The sequence below is a fragment of the Hylobates moloch genome, unplaced genomic scaffold, assembly GCF_009828535.3.
Source record: "Hylobates moloch isolate HMO894 unplaced genomic scaffold, HMol_V3 SCAFFOLD_7, whole genome shotgun sequence".
Taxonomy (NCBI): Eukaryota; Metazoa; Chordata; class Mammalia; order Primates; family Hylobatidae; genus Hylobates; species Hylobates moloch.
In genome coordinates this window covers 81962570-81978786 of record NW_026652282.1, presented here as the reverse complement: position 1 = coordinate 81978786, position 16217 = coordinate 81962570, and positions in this window count along the sequence as shown.

The window sequence follows — 16217 nt, the reverse complement described above, 5'->3', positions numbered from 1 at the left end:
CCATTGTATCATTCTTATGCCTTGGCATCCTCATAGCTTAGATCCCACTTATGAATGAGAACATACGATGTTTGGTTTTCCATTCCTGAGTTACTTCACTTAGAGTAATGATCTCCAATTCCATCCAGGTTGCAGCGAATGCCATTATTTCTTTTTATGGCTGAATAGTGTTCCATGGTATATATAGATACCACAATTTCTTTATCCACTCATTGATTGATGGGCATTTGGGCTGGTTCCATATTTTTGCAATTGCTAATTGTGTTGCTATAAATAGACATGTGCAAGTACCTTTTTCATACAATGATTTCTTTTCCTCTGGGTAGATACCAAGTAGTGAGATTGCGGGATCAAATGGTAGTTCTATTTTTATTTCTTTAAGAAGTTTCCATACTGTTTTCCACAGTGGTTGTACTATTTTACATTCCCACCAGCTGTGTTCCCTTTTCAGCATATGCAATACCACCTTAGTCCTGAAAGAATTGCCATAATCAAAAAATAAGAGAAGTATATTTTTGTGGAGGCCTAGGGCTGATTGCCTGAAAAGGCAGTTTCACCCTGTGTGTATAACCCCACAATCTTTGAAGCAGATTTCTTCACCTCTATTAAAGCCCAAGTGATAAACATAGATAGGCTCTTTGCTACTGACAGCTACAGACTTATGGGTCTTTTAGAAACATTATTAAATTACTTTAAGTGGTCATGAGGTATTGTACGATGGGAAGAGCTCAGACTAAAAGTCAGAAGGACTGGATTTTATTCTTGGCTCAGACCCTAAATAGCTAGTTAATTAGAACAAGTGGTTTCACATTTGGACTTTAGTATTGTCTCAAAATTAAGAAACTGGAGTTAAATACTTTTCAGTTTTAATATTCCATGGGACTACATGTGAAGTGACCACCATATGGGATTTGTCAGTGCTCAGAGGGTCAGTAAAAGGAAAGGAAATGTCTGTTTCTTCGTTCTATCTTATCAATGTCTTCATAATTTATTCTACAGTATAGGATATAACCACTTTTGAAGTCAAATATTGCAGAAATCAACTAGTGATATGATTAAAATTGGGAACAATAGCCTAGAAGCCAAATAGAAAGAAGTAATTGCTTCAAGGATAACTGAAGATACGACTGATTAAATAGGATCTAATTTTACATTCTGATCAAGTAACATAGTTCCAAATGCAAAAAATGGGTGTTGGGATATCTGTCCAAAATCATTAGAAGTGCATTTTTGTTTTGCTTTCAGATGGAGGAGAGAGACATATGACCTAATTTTCTCTTTCTTTTTGGATGTCATGGTAAATGGAAAATGGAAGGAGTCCAACTGGAAGACTTCCACTAAATATTGAAAGAACACAACATGCTTAAGATAAGGGTATATGTTGTAGTCTATTTAAAGAATAAAGTAATATATTGTCTTCCTTTTTGCTTTAGCAGAGCAAATATTTTCGAATCCCATGTGTGAGGAAAGAAACACAATACAGGGGTTAAATCTTTGGTAAAATCTATTTTCCCCTTTAGAAACTTTGGCTTTCCCAGCAGAAGTCTCCACAATGTTTATGTTTATTTTTTCCATCATTGGCTGAAAATATAATCAAAGGGTGTCAGAGCTGGGAAAAAACCTTAGCGATCAGAGAGTCCAAACTATTTTCCGGATGAAGATGTCCTATCTACAGAATTGACTTACCCAGGTTCTTTCGGTTTTTGTTAGCAGAGATAAGGTTAGAAAATAGCATGAAATGTGAAAAATGACAAAGAGAGACGGAAGTAGAATGAAAAATGGGAAAACAAAGGGAAATTGTGAATCAGAAAAAAAAACTTAATATGTACAAATTTAAAAATCTGAGACAGGGCTCAACAAACTGCAGTCTACTAACCAAATTCAGCCTGTAGCTTTTGTACAGCCCTTGAGCTACAAATAGTTTATAAATTTTTAAAGAGTTGTTTAAAAAAATGTGACAAAGACCATACATGGCTCACAAAATCTAAAATATTTACTATCTGGCCTTCTACATAAAACATTTGTAGATCCCATATTAAAACACGACACTGAGACCACACACATAGTATAGCTAAGCAAAATCAAAATGACTTTCAGAAAAATCTGATAGTGACTGAATTCATCCAGGAACAATTTGCTTTATCCGCTTTCCATTCCAATCAACTATATACAATTTTCTGACCACAGAGACCAAAAGAAGAGATTCTTTTTTCAGAAACCACCAGGATATTTTTCTCAGGAAAAGTGTATAATGTTTAGAGTAGGTCTAAGGGTCAGAAAACAAATTACACACTCTTTGTTCTCCTTCCCTCTTGTAATCTTCAGTTTCACATTTTGAAGCCTTTCTAGGTTCCACTGTGTTTATTTTCTTCTTCTTTATCTATCTCTGACGAAACTGTGATTATGTTGAGCCATATGAAATTGCTGATGTTAAACCAGTTTATACTTAAAAAATGATAGTGTCTCGTGGTTCAAGTTAATATTTAGCATTCTGGTCACTTTCTCTTCTTAGAATTTTGCCTCTTGTTTTGGTATATTTTGCCTTATTAGTGATTCTTTTATTTGAGCTTATCCAGCTCCCCATTTGTCTAGAGCTTCTTTATATAATACAGGTTTGATTTCTAAGTAAGTTTACAGACTACCCTTTGCAATATCTTAGTTGACTGAAGCTACTGCTAATGTTTTATTTAAAGTGTCCTGACCTAACCTTCACTATCTACAGCATACACACAGTCATACTAGATTCAGTTTACAGGTGAATAAATGGCTTCCATTGTCAGTTTTGGATCATCTTATGCCATGCAAGTGCATAGTCCACCTGAAAAAGCACACGACTTGTTTTTTGAAATAATTTAACCAATTATCAGAAGGTGAAACTATGAAGCAACTGTTAGATATTTTAGCATCAAAATTGTAGCACCCATGGCTGTATATGGCATTGCCTGATAAACTTAACTATGAACTTTCATGATTCCCACCTTTGTCTTACTTAAAGTGGTACTCAGCCAAGCTTGCCGAAATGAAACTTGCGGTTAAGAAATGCAGTCATTTAGAACTGAAGAAGCTTTTCTTTTGCCTATAATATTAGGTATTATGATTCAGCAAGGCAGAGACCACGAGGTCAGGGAGTGTAGATTTCCTCTTACACAAAAAGCTTTGTGAATATCGTTATTGATTATGCCAGTTTATTTAAGCAGAGACATGAGGAAATCTAAAAAGTTTAGAGGAAGACTGCTAGTTTACTGCAATAGTTTAAAGCATGCAATTTGGAATTACATCAATCTGGGTGTGTATCCCAGTTCCTTCTCTTACTAGCTATGGGTACCTTGGGGCATATTATTTGATCTTTATTTTTTCTTTATAAAATGGACATATCCATGACCCAATTGATTTCTGATGAAAATAATTTGAGGTAGAATGTGTAAAATAAGCATTCAATAATATTTTGTTATTAATGTATGAGTAGAAAGACTACTAATGATAAATTAAAATGTATGATAATGAAATTGATTATCTCCAAATTTATTAAGATCTGAAATGCTACAGAAAAATAAAGTCGCTAAAATGTTGATAGAAAAAAACTCAAGAAAATGAAATCAAAGAAGAAATATGTTGCCTAAAGTTCATAGAAACTATAGTAGGAATCCAGTGCTTGAAATAAGCAGGAAGGAAACCGAAATTCTTTTTTTTTTTTTTTTTTTTTTTTTTTTTTTGAGACAGAGTCTCGCTGTCGCCCAGGCTGGAGTGCAGTGGCGCGATCTCGGCTCACTGCAGGCTCCGCCCCCTGGGGTTCACGCCATTCTCCTGCCTCAGCCTCCAGAGTAGCTGGGACTACAGGCGCCCGCCACCTCGCCCGGCTAATTTTTTGTATTTTTTAGTAGAGACGGGGTTTCACTGTGTTAGCCAGGATGGTCTCGATCTCCTGACCTCGTGATCCGCCCGCCTCGGCCTCCCAAAGTGCTGGGATTACAGGCGTGAGCCACCGCGCCCGGCGAAATTCTTATACATTTACTTTATTCATTTACTCATTCAATCACTCTTTAAATATATGTTCCTTAAGTACTTGCAATGCTCAAGGGACTGTGCTAGCATGGAAAGAACATAATATAAACAAAATTCTGTACACTTAAGAGTGTTATGGTCCGGGGGTTTGTGAATTTCATAAAATCTCACATAGACTCCTTATCAGAAACAGAAAAAAAGGGGACCATCTCTAGTAAAACAGGTAATGAGAGAACATTAAACCATATATACTTTCCCCCATTCATCTCGGGATGCCCATTGGCACCTCCACTGACCCTAAGTTTTATGAAACACTGCTTGAAAATCACTTATCTAGTCTGTTATAAAGATGATTTGCATAAAATCCCATTTTATGATTCCCTCTTCAGTCTACAACACAGGTACACTTTTAGAAGCATACATTATATTAGAAGCATAATCAACTAGGCTATTTTCAATCCCTGTATCCATAATTGCATTATTTAACTGTTCACAAAGTTGCCGTGAAAAAACAAGACAAAATAATAGCAAATTTTGACTAGGAAGGGAAAAGGCATCAGGCAAGTTTGAAAAATGTTGGCATGGTCTAGGAGGACAGGTGTAGCAGGACTCCAGTGTGGAGAAGCTAGGAGTAGAATAGATGTTCTAGGCAGGAGAGAAATGCAAGTAGAGTGAGAAAACGATATTTAAAGTCTCCCAAATAATTTGCAACCACATAACTTTTCTTCTGGTAACTTCATGAAGAAAGAAAATTTATTTTTTCTTTATTTAATGGCATCACAAAAAAAGAACTCTGAAGTGGCTTATGATGAAATCATGTGTTTGGCTTATTTCGTAAAACAAGAATATATTCAAAGGGCATGAAAAGACAGAAAATATGAAGAAAAGGAAACACCTTCTTAGATTTGATCAGGTCAGGAAATGGGGAAATGGCAACATCTCAATATGTAAGGAGAAAGAGCTGGTGGCAGATTATTCCAAGGTTGTTCAAACTTTTAAAAAGTCCCAACTTTCAACAGTCAGCTCTTAGAAGCAATTTCTATAATAGATAATATAGGACCATTATAGGCATAATACATACATTAGAGATAAATAATAAATCTATGATTCTGAAGTCTGCTAGACACAGTATTCCTAGATGTCAAAATAAATGGAAAGGGACATGTCACCTTACCATCAAATAGAATGAAATAAAGCAATATCTGGTGCCTTTTCCCCCATATTCCCAGTGAACTTTCCCAACACAACTTAGCCACAAACTGATAGATTGAGTGTCGCCTTGCCTCTAAGACTTTGTATATACTCTGTCTAAAACACCATTTCTCTTCTGCCATTACTAACTCTTGCACATCCTTCAAGTCTCAGATTAGGTTTCACTTTCAAAGAATGACAACAATGACAACAGTAACAACAGCAACAAGACAACATCCTTCACTGGCTGCCTTCATCTCCTGTTGCTCCAAGTCCGTGCTGGTTGCATTTATGTGTTCCTTTTACTATTGCTGTCATGGCACTTACCATAGAATACAATTACCTCTTTAATTGTTGCTATCCCTTACTAGAGTATAAACCCATGGAGAATAGAAGCATATCTGTTTTGATCATACTGTATATTCAGCACACAGAAAGGGACAGTCACACAGTAAATGGAATGAATCAAATGGAAAAAAAATGACGGAGTGAATAAACAAACAAACAGTTCCACATATCAGTGAATCAGTGACTGCAAGGCTACCTTTGTTATGATATGATTTGAATGGTGCTAGAAGAAATCTCTTCCCTAAAATAATTCTCTCACCTACTTTGGTTAGGATCTGAATTGCCACTATTTGCAATCCAAATTTATTTTACGTATAAAGACCATTTGGCATTTCAGTAGCTTTTTAGTGATGGTGCAAATATATCTGGATGCAAATAATATGTTAACATACCCCGTTTCCACCTTAGTAGAGAATATAGCAGCCCTGAACAATGCACATGCAACATAAAGATTCTAGGGCAACACTAGTAGAAGTTTTGTAATAATAGTTCTAGTAGAACTTTTGTAATAACAGTAACATGGCTAGTGCATTTGAGGAACTGAATTTTTACTTTTATTTCAATTTAATTAATTTTACTTTAAATAGTCCCATGTAGCTAGTCACTACTGTACTGCACAGTGCAGTTCTAGAGAGAAAAGAACACCAAAAAGAGGAAAAAGATAAAATACAAAGCAATAAGGAGGACTTCAAAGACAGCTCTGTAATGCTCACAAGTCCATTTCTGGTTCAGGGGCAATTTGAGTTGGATAGATAATACATGTCAACAACAAAGTCTGAAAGGAACCAAAGATCTGGAAGTTAGATAAGCCACAAAACATGTATCTGGCATTGTGAATGAAGAATGCTATTATCTCAACATTCTGTTATTCAAGAAGCCATTTAAATTGGTCAAATCCAGGAAGAATCACTACATTTTCTCAAAGACTGGAATTTCAACATAGTGCCCACAAACCTAAATCTTCTTCATGTCATTTGGTTAAAGTTAATTAAAGTTAGAATCTCAAGTGTATACCACATGCTTTCTTTCAAATTTAATCTATCTTTCTACTTGTCCTTGTTTTTAGCATTTTTAATGTTGTTGAATCATTGCATGCTGACATTTTTCATAATGCTTAGTGGTACACGATGACTTTGCAACCAGAAACACAGACCATTTAGAAGGCATTTAATGACTGGAACAGTCACCAGAATGAGTAAAAGCACTGGTTTATTCCTAACTTTAAGATAAATCGTTCATGTGTGCAAATAACTTTACTGTTTACTATTGGTGCAAAAACTTCAGATAAATATGCAAATTGTGGTGTTCTTTGACTTTCTACAATTTGGCATCATTGCATGTGTTTAATGCCCATAATTTATGACTGTGTAAATGCTCATAAAATATGACATTTCTTCTGGCTTCCAAATATATAGTTGAAAAATGTAAAGTTATCAAAGTTAAAAGTGGTAATGAATTTAAATAGTATAAACTGAAACAAAGGTTATTCCTACAATGATACATTTAAGGGATTTATTTAGCATTTATTTAGCTGCTTCTGATAAATAACATTTTTACATAAATATCAGGGTAGTTTTCTTGCTCTGCCTAGATAATCATCACAAATTTGTCCAACCAATGTTGAAATACCAATTGATTTAATGACTCCAGTCAAATAACAAGTCAGTTAAATGGGGAAAGAAAACATCTTTAAGCCAATAATTTTACTGTAATGATGGAATAGTTGAATTGACCAGTTGAATCAGAGATGTTGCTCTGAAAGCACAAGATAGAGTTGACCTAGTGTAATGCTTTCCGATAAAATAAAACATGGCTAACATTGAACCATTTTTGTGACCATACATACATATGTGTATATATATAATATATATATGTCAATTGCATTAAAATCTGACATGTTATTGAGACCACGTCAGGTGAAAATTAATGCAGTTCTATGAATTTAAATCTGTGACTGTTCATGTGACAATGAAGCATTGTAGGTTTAGGAGTTTTGATCATATCCTTTTGTCAAATCAATCAGCATGGCCTTCTGTCTTAGTGCAAGATCAGCTGAAAATCCAGAAATATTTGCTTTTTCTGCCATGCTAATATGCTGAGGAACTGAGCTGCTTGGTTTACAAAATACTGTGTTTGGACAACTTTTCAGATTTCTCTTGTCTCTGGGGCTGTGTAGATGCAGGATAAATTTAAATAGGGTGAGACAAAGAATGAAAATGAGCATCTACCTAAGTCATAATCTATATCCACTTTCAAAGTTCAAAGTAATTCTCTGGAGAATCACTTATTTGCCAAGTTCAATTCACTAGTATCCCTCTCCATGACCTGCAAGCATAGTAAAGCTCATATTTACAGGTTACATTAGGTTATCATATGTCTCCTAGTGAGGCAAGGAAATGAAATACTGACCATAGATCCTTCAGCTACTGTATAAACCAGTACATTGGGAAGAGAAACCATAATGGTCTCATTAGACTATTTATAACCACTATATGCCAAGGTAAATTCTTGGAGAAAACATAACCTAGTGACCAGAAAATGACATAAATTCCAACCTGACCTCAAATCGCATTGTCCACTCAATAGCTATAGGACTTTGGTTAAGTTACTTATCTTCATTATTTATTTAATTTTTAATTTCTGCCTATCTTTTTCCCAGCTTTTTTGAGGTATAATTAACATATAAAAACTTCACATAATTTGATGAGTTTGAACATATGTATACACTCTTTTTACCATCACTGCAATCAAGGTAATATACATATCCATCATCTCCAAAATTTTCTTGTGTTTCTTTGGGTTCTGTTTGTTTGGTGCGTGCGTGTGTGTGTGTGTGTGTGTGGTTGTGTGTGTGTGTTAAATATACTTACCACGAGTTCTATCCTTTTAATAAATGTTTAATTGCACAATGCCTTATTTTTAACTATAAGCACTATATTTTACAGAAGACTTCTGGAACTTATTCATTTTATATAACTAACTTTTGCCCATTGAACAACAACTCCTCCTATTTCCATTCCTTATCTCCCGTTAGCCATCATTCTATTTTCTCCTTCTATACATTTGATATTTTAGATGCCTCATATAAAATGAAGCATGTAGTATTTATCCTTCTGTTGCTGACATTTCACTTAGCATAATCTTTCAGGTCCAGCCATGTTGTCACAAATGGTAGGATTTCCGTCATTTCCTTCTATGTATACACAATGTTCCTTGTATGTAGATACTACATTTTCTTTATCCATTCATCTGTCCATGGGTATTTAAGTTGTTTCCATATCTTAGCTGTTGTGAATAGTGCTGCTATGAACATGGGAGTGCAGATATCCCTTTGACATACAAATTTCAATTGTCTTAGATATATAGCCAGAAGTGAGATTGCTGGGTCATATGTTAGTTCTATTTTTAATTTTTGAGAAAATTGTATACTCTTATCCATAGTGGCTACATCGTTTTACACTTCTACCAACAGTGTACAAGGATTCCAATTTTTTCAAAACCTCCCAGCACTTGTTATTTTTTGTTTTGTTTGTTTGTTTGCATTTTGGGGGTTATTTTGATAATGGCTATCATAACAGGTGTGAGAGATGACATCTCATTGTGGTTTTGATTTGCATTTCCTTAATGATTAGCATTGAACATCTTTTTGTATGTCTGTTGGCCGTTTGTATATTTTCTTTAGAGAAATGTCTATTCAGGTACTTTGCAATTGTATAAAATCTGATTATTAGGTGTTTTTGTTTTTATTTATTTGTTTACTACTGAGTTTTATGCCTGTGTTTTTTTGTGTGTGTGTGCCATAATCAAGAACTCCTTGCTGAGACCAATACCAATAAACTTTTCCCCATTGTTTTCTTTCAGGAGTTTTATGGTTCCAGAACTTACATTTAAGTCTTTAATGCATTTTGGGTTAATTTTTGTGTATGGTGTAAGATAAGGGTCTAATTTCATTCTTTTGGGTGTAGATATCCAGTTTTTCCAATACCATTTATTGAAGAGACTATCCTTTTCCCACTGTATATTCTTGACTGTATATCTGTGGGTTTATACCTCTATTCTGTTCTATTGGCCTATGTGTCTACTTTTATGACAGTGCCACATTGTTTTGATTACTTTCACTTTGTAATGCATTTTGAAATCAGAAAGTGTGATGTCGCCATCTTTGTTCTTGCTCAAAACTATTTTGGCTCTTCATTGTCCACTCAACAGCTATAATTAATGAAATTAAGTTCATTAATTTTCAAAAGGGGGCAGGATTGGGAAAATCATGAAATAACAATCTCATAGGAGTATGTGAAAGAGTAAAAGGGATTTTATATATATATATTTGTTTTCCCTTGGAGTCATTCTGTAATCTCTACAATTGTTACTCTAAATCATTTTCACTCTCCTTAAGCCTTTGGCTAAAATTCTACCTCCATGTTCAGTAAATAACTTAACTTCTTCCTTTGTTGAGTAAAAGACTATTCTGCATGAACTCAAAGTTTCTCTGAATTTCTCCTCATTATCTTTTCCTTTTTTTGTCTGTGAGGAAAATGTGTCCCTCCTTCTTTCCAAGGCTAATACCTTCTGCTTTTTTTTGGTACCATTATTTCATCCATTAACCCCATCTCTCTTGCATCTCTAATGTTTTCTTATGCCCATTTTATATATATATATATATATATATATATATACTAGCATAGTGCTTGGTATATCATGAGCCTTCCATAAATGATTTCTTTCTGACTTCCATACCACTAGATTTATGTCATTGTTTATAAAATGCTAACTTTGGACTTATGTCTCAATAATTCTATGTTTTAAGGGGTAATAATAATGATACATATATAATTCATGACTGGTAAGCTATTCATCAAGTCAGTAAAATTCGTTATCAGTCATGATTTAGGATGTTGTGACCTCTAAGTGCTTATCTCTGAAATTCTCCCTTTTATATTAATACCGCCTTATGTTTAACTTCCACATATTTACGAAACCAACAGTTACCATCATTATGACTGGTTTTAATTGCTACTATCCCTAGTCTAAAAGCCATGGTCAAATATTTAATTGTGATTTTTTTCATAGCCTCTTAGAATTCTTAGCCTCTTTGGCGTTTTTCCACATCCAGTCCTAAATCCTGAATAAATTCCCAATGTCTGTTTTCTCCACACTCTTAAACAGGCTGCTGAATATTGCTGATGAAAATCAAGAAACTGTACTGATTAAGTTTACCTTCATTTGGTCCTTTGCTGCTGCTCAGCAATTCTTTAATTTATATTTTCTTGGGGCCATTCTGTAATCTCTACAATAGTTATTCTAAATCATTTCCACTCTCCTTAAGCTTTCAGCCAAAATTCTCTGTGTTCAGTAAATAACTTAATTTCTTATTTTATCGAGTAAAAGACTACCCTGCATGAACTCCCTTGACTTACCTTCTATCCATCTCAAAGTTTCTCTGTATTTCTCTTCATTATCTTTTCCTTCTTTTGTCTGTGAGAAAAATATGTCCCTCCTCTTTTCCAAAGCTAATACCTTTGTCTTCTTCTCCTCTCTTTTGGTATGATTATTTCATCCATTAGCCCCATCTCTCTTGCATCTCTAATGTTTCCTTATGCCCATTAATATACTCTGCTCTAGGAGACACCAAAAGGAAGACAAATAATTAAACTAATAATTTTTTTCTGTGAACAGCTATTCACTGAAGATTATGGCATATATCTAGCCTTTCTTTCACCACCAACCATTCCAGAAATATAGTCTGCAGTCGCCTCGTACTTATCACCACCCACTTTTTGACCCACTTGCAGTCAAGCAGCCTCTCCCCACTCCTCTATTGAAACTGTTTTTTGAAGGTCACTAATGACCCTCTTAACTGCTAAATTTCAGCTTTTTCATAGCCATCACTCTGCTTGACCTTTCCATAACATTTAACACAATTCATTATACTGACCTCTCTCTATTGAAATGGTCTGCCATCTTGGCTTGCATGATTCCTCAGCCTTTTGGATAATCTTACTATATGATCATTTGTCTTTGTCTTTTCTGCTGGCCTAATTGATTTTTTCTGTTTTCTATATTGTAAGTATTACCTGAGATTCTGTCTTTTGTTGTCTTCAATTCTCTTTTAATAATCTCCACTACAGTGGTTTTATTCATATGTATGATTTCAAATATCATTTCTGTTCAAATGATTTTTCCTAATCTGTATCTTCAGAAACAACTTCCCTCCTTGGCTCCCAGGACTACAGTTTCAAATGTTGAATTAATATTTAAATATTTTCACCTAGATAAGTACTGATATCTGAAACTTAACACATTCAAAATTTTACCCATTATTGTTATTTTCAGAAATGTTCTGCTTATTTACATATTACAAATCCCCTTGATTCATAAATATAGGAGTCATCTTTAAATACTCATTTCCCCTCAAACCATGCAATTAGTCAGAATTTATTATCAATTCAATCTGTAAAACAAATCTCTCTCTCTCTGTCATTCTCTCTCTTTCTCCTTCTCTCCCTCCCCCACCCCTCCTTTCTCTACTTACTCCTTTCTGATTTCTTATTTTCATTCTCACTGCTACTATCTTATTCAGCTTTCTAATATCTCACATTTGGACTTATTCCAATACCTTAGATGCTTGAACTTCTAATGTGTCCCCACTCCAATCTGTTCAGTTACAAAATAAAGCTCCAGCCATTTTGCTCAGTACAATGAGATACCCTATGTGGCTTTCCCTTACCATAAATGAAACACAAATTTCTTATCCTGGTATGGAAGTTCTTGTAGTCTCATCCGAACTTAGATTTTCTAACTTCATCCCCAGCTACTTTCCTGCATACACATTCTGCTATAGCCAAACTAGGCTACTTGGCATTACTCAAATCAGGCACTATTTTTCTACCTATGCTTTCTTCCCCTATGAAAAGGCCCCTCTCACATCTTTGTTTTTCAATAGCCTAGACAGCGTTCATGTTTCACATAAAGTTCCCTTTCTCTGAAATGTCTTCCCTGTTTCCCTTTGGCAGGAAGTGATTATTACTTTACATAGGCCCCCAGAATTCTATTCTTATCTCTTTTTATTGCATATGCTCCATATTGCCTAAGTTACTTGTATTTGTGAGTGGTCCTGCTACTCAATTGTTAGCTCCATGAATACATGAATTTAGAATTTAGACTTATTCATTCCTATTTCCCCACACCTAGCACAGTACTGTATACTTAGTAACAGCTCAAAAATACTTGCAAAATATATACTTAATTTCAAATGGATCAAATGCTTATACGTGGAGCTTTGCTCTATAGAGCTTCAAACACTCTATGGATGTTATTGCACATCTTGAAAACAAAGCAAAGGACAGTTGCCATTATCTCTGTGAAGGATGGCAAAGCAATTTACTAGAGTTGGTAGCAGAGCTGCAAATCCAAGGCTCCTGACTACTAGACAAGTGCTCTATCCCCTCAACCATGCATGCTGTCAAATTAAATTAATTCAGATTAATCTAGAAGTAAATTTCCATTTCCTTTGTTTATCCAACAGTTAGCTTTAATGGCCACATTTCCCTGGTTGGAAGTCCAAATTGCCTCACTTTTTCCTCTCCCCCCTGCCCACTGGCAGGTCTCACTCCTCACTGTCACTTGTGTGGAAATGCACTCTGCTTGATGTCCTTTCTCCTGGCTGTATAAGCTTCAGTGCACCAGCAGTCAGTGGGCTTGTTCAGCCTCTTTTCTTTTCTTTTTTTTTTCTTTTCTTTTCTTCTCTTTTCTTTTTGTCATTCTCCAAGTGAGTTGAATTTACCTTCACTAAATTTTACATGTCATGGGTGGCCTCACATATTAGAGGGCAGAAAATGGCTGCAGCTGAAGGGAGGAGAAGGGAGGATAATAACTCTATTTTCTGCAGAAAGAGATGAGATCATTTTTAAAGATGTCATTTCCTTTTAGATGAAGAAGGTTGTTAGACTCCCCTTTATGTCCTTTTATCATCCAAGGTCATGAAAAAAGTAGGAAGAAGTTGCTTCCTGCAATGATAGTGAAACCTGACTGTCGGGCATCATTTAGGCATAAAGATCATGAAGTACTTTGCTAACCACTAGTGTAACCAAGAAGTCTGTGGGCTGGATCATGATAAACGTTCTACTGTGGCAGCACAGTACATCAGCTTTAGATCTAGCAGTAAAAAATAGGAATTGGAGACAGCCACTATTTGACATCCCTAGTCTTGAGCACACTGTTCAGTGTGTCTATAAGTAATGGTCAGATAGGCATGTGTGTGTGTGTGTGTGTGTGTGTGTTTAAGACATAATTCCTGACAGAAGAACAGCAGAATCCTCTGGAACATGTGATCCAAGCAGTGCCTTTACAATCCCAAATATTTTGTTTGCTTGATAACAAATAACTAGACTGACTCTTGTGGTTTTCCTCTTGATTTGATTGTTCTGAGAGCCAATTTTGAAATTCTATTAGTTTTTGTGAATTTGAAGCTGTCAAGAGTTCACCTTTTCCTACAAGGAAGAAACCACACCCAGCCTACTTGCCCTTCAACATTACAGTCTAAGTTTGGAGGACTTATAGGAAGCTCTCACCCTTGGAAGAGTTAGTCAACTCACATTTAATTTTCACTATTGCATATGACAACTATGCACATAAAATAATCCATCGTCTTTCTAACCAAAAATAATTATGTATTCAATTTATAATGTCTTCTACTTCTGCTTGAATCTAGTAAACTGTGTTATATAAATAATAATCAGTAATAACCTAATACATAAAAATATGCTTCAGGTAATGATGAACATTAAAATGCATGAATTATTTCATCAGCAGAATGTGAACTTGTAGAAAAATAATAAGACAAACAGCTTGTTTTGCTTGTCTTTTCCTTATCCTCATTTGCATCTCAAAACCTAACTTCACTGAGCGTTTGCAGTGAAATTTCTAATAGGGAGATCCTGACAAAATGTAATTTAAAGGAGGATGGCCAAAGGCGGTTAAATAGTATAATGCAATATTAAGTGGTTTATATGAATTCAACAAAACTTCCCAGTCAGTGAAAAAATAATATTTTAAATGTACAAAGTTAATTGTTAAAGGATATTAGAGTCACTGGTATTGAAACAGATCAAGTAAGGGTAGCCATTTTTATTCAGTGGTATGAAAATAACCCAGAAGGATAATTGTAAATGCAATGAAAATTCAAACAGAGCTGAAATTGCCATGTAAATAATAATAATAAAAACTGGCTGCTTCTGCCAAAATACTGTCAACTCATACAGATTGTACAGCACCATAATTATCAGAACTGACTTATGCAAAATGATTATAAATTAATGGTTTGTAGAACAAAGTCGTATGTTATAGATTTTGCTAGGTAGATACATAATCACTGAGAACAAAAGACCTTTAAACAATATAAAATTATGAAATTAATCTAAAACGGTATGCTGCAAACACTGTAAATTATGAGATCATTTTTCATATGATTAAGGATGAATTTATATACCTAGACACTTGAATGAGTGGACTTCATTATATACAGCTATTACTACTGCCTACATGACAGATTCGGTCAGCCTTACTGTAAGTGCTTTAACAGGAAGTCAATCCAAGGAAAGGTTACAAAGTTGGAAATCAGAGTTATCACAAATTATGTTTCTGCTTTGAAGATCTAAAAAATAAATTGGAAAGGATCTTGCTTTTAAAAATGTACATGAATTAGGCACAGACAACATGCTAGTTTGTGAAAGTGTTTGACCTCATGAATACCTTAAAGCTATCCCTTCAATGATATTTAACTCTTTTCCATTGATAAGTTGAACTATAGTAGTATAATGTTTCCAGAATGCATTAACTCATTTTCCCATGAATTTGAGATTCTTACAGGTCCTTTCTGTTTGAGGTTGTAGGCATGTTGCACCCATTGGATGATTTCTTCTTTGTAGTAAATGTATCCCTACTGTGTTATTTTCTATATTTTGGGTAAGTTCAATATATGACAATGTATATGTGGCAAAGACATATGTAGTCTGATTTATAAAAGTGTCTAAGGAAACAAAATTTTCTTTCCTGGTTATATATTCAGAAAGTTGTTATTTTCTGTACATAGTGTGGTTTCGGTTTACTAATATTTGGCCAATGTTAGAAACATGCATAAATTGAAATTTAGTCATAAGAAAATGAGTAATGTAAATCAGAACTGTTTGAGAAAAGACCGTGTGTTAATGCTTTTACCACAATTCCATTTTTCTGAGCGATAGACTGTGTCTTCATGACACCAAAACATCTGGATGTAAAGTGAAAAATGTAGTCAGTCATCTAGAGGTTTCTAAATATCCAGATGCTTTGTGTTGGTTAGACAAAGATTTCAAATGATTGACTGAATTGCTCACCCTCACAGTTAACGTGAATAGATTACTCCATCTGGCACTCTGGGGAGGCAGACAGTCAGAAGATAGAAGATGGATCATGAGACTTCATAGAGGAAGGAGTGGTTAGATGATTATTTTATTCTCAACAATTCTCAAAGTTGATTGCTGTCCTTTTTGTGATATCATTAAAAGAATAATGAAGCATTAACATTATTATTTACTTCTTGAAATCCTATTTTTTTTTTTTTTTGGAATAAACGTTGTGTTGGTTAACTGCAAAACTGTGTAAACTACCAAAGAATCAATAGGTATTAATAGATAGAT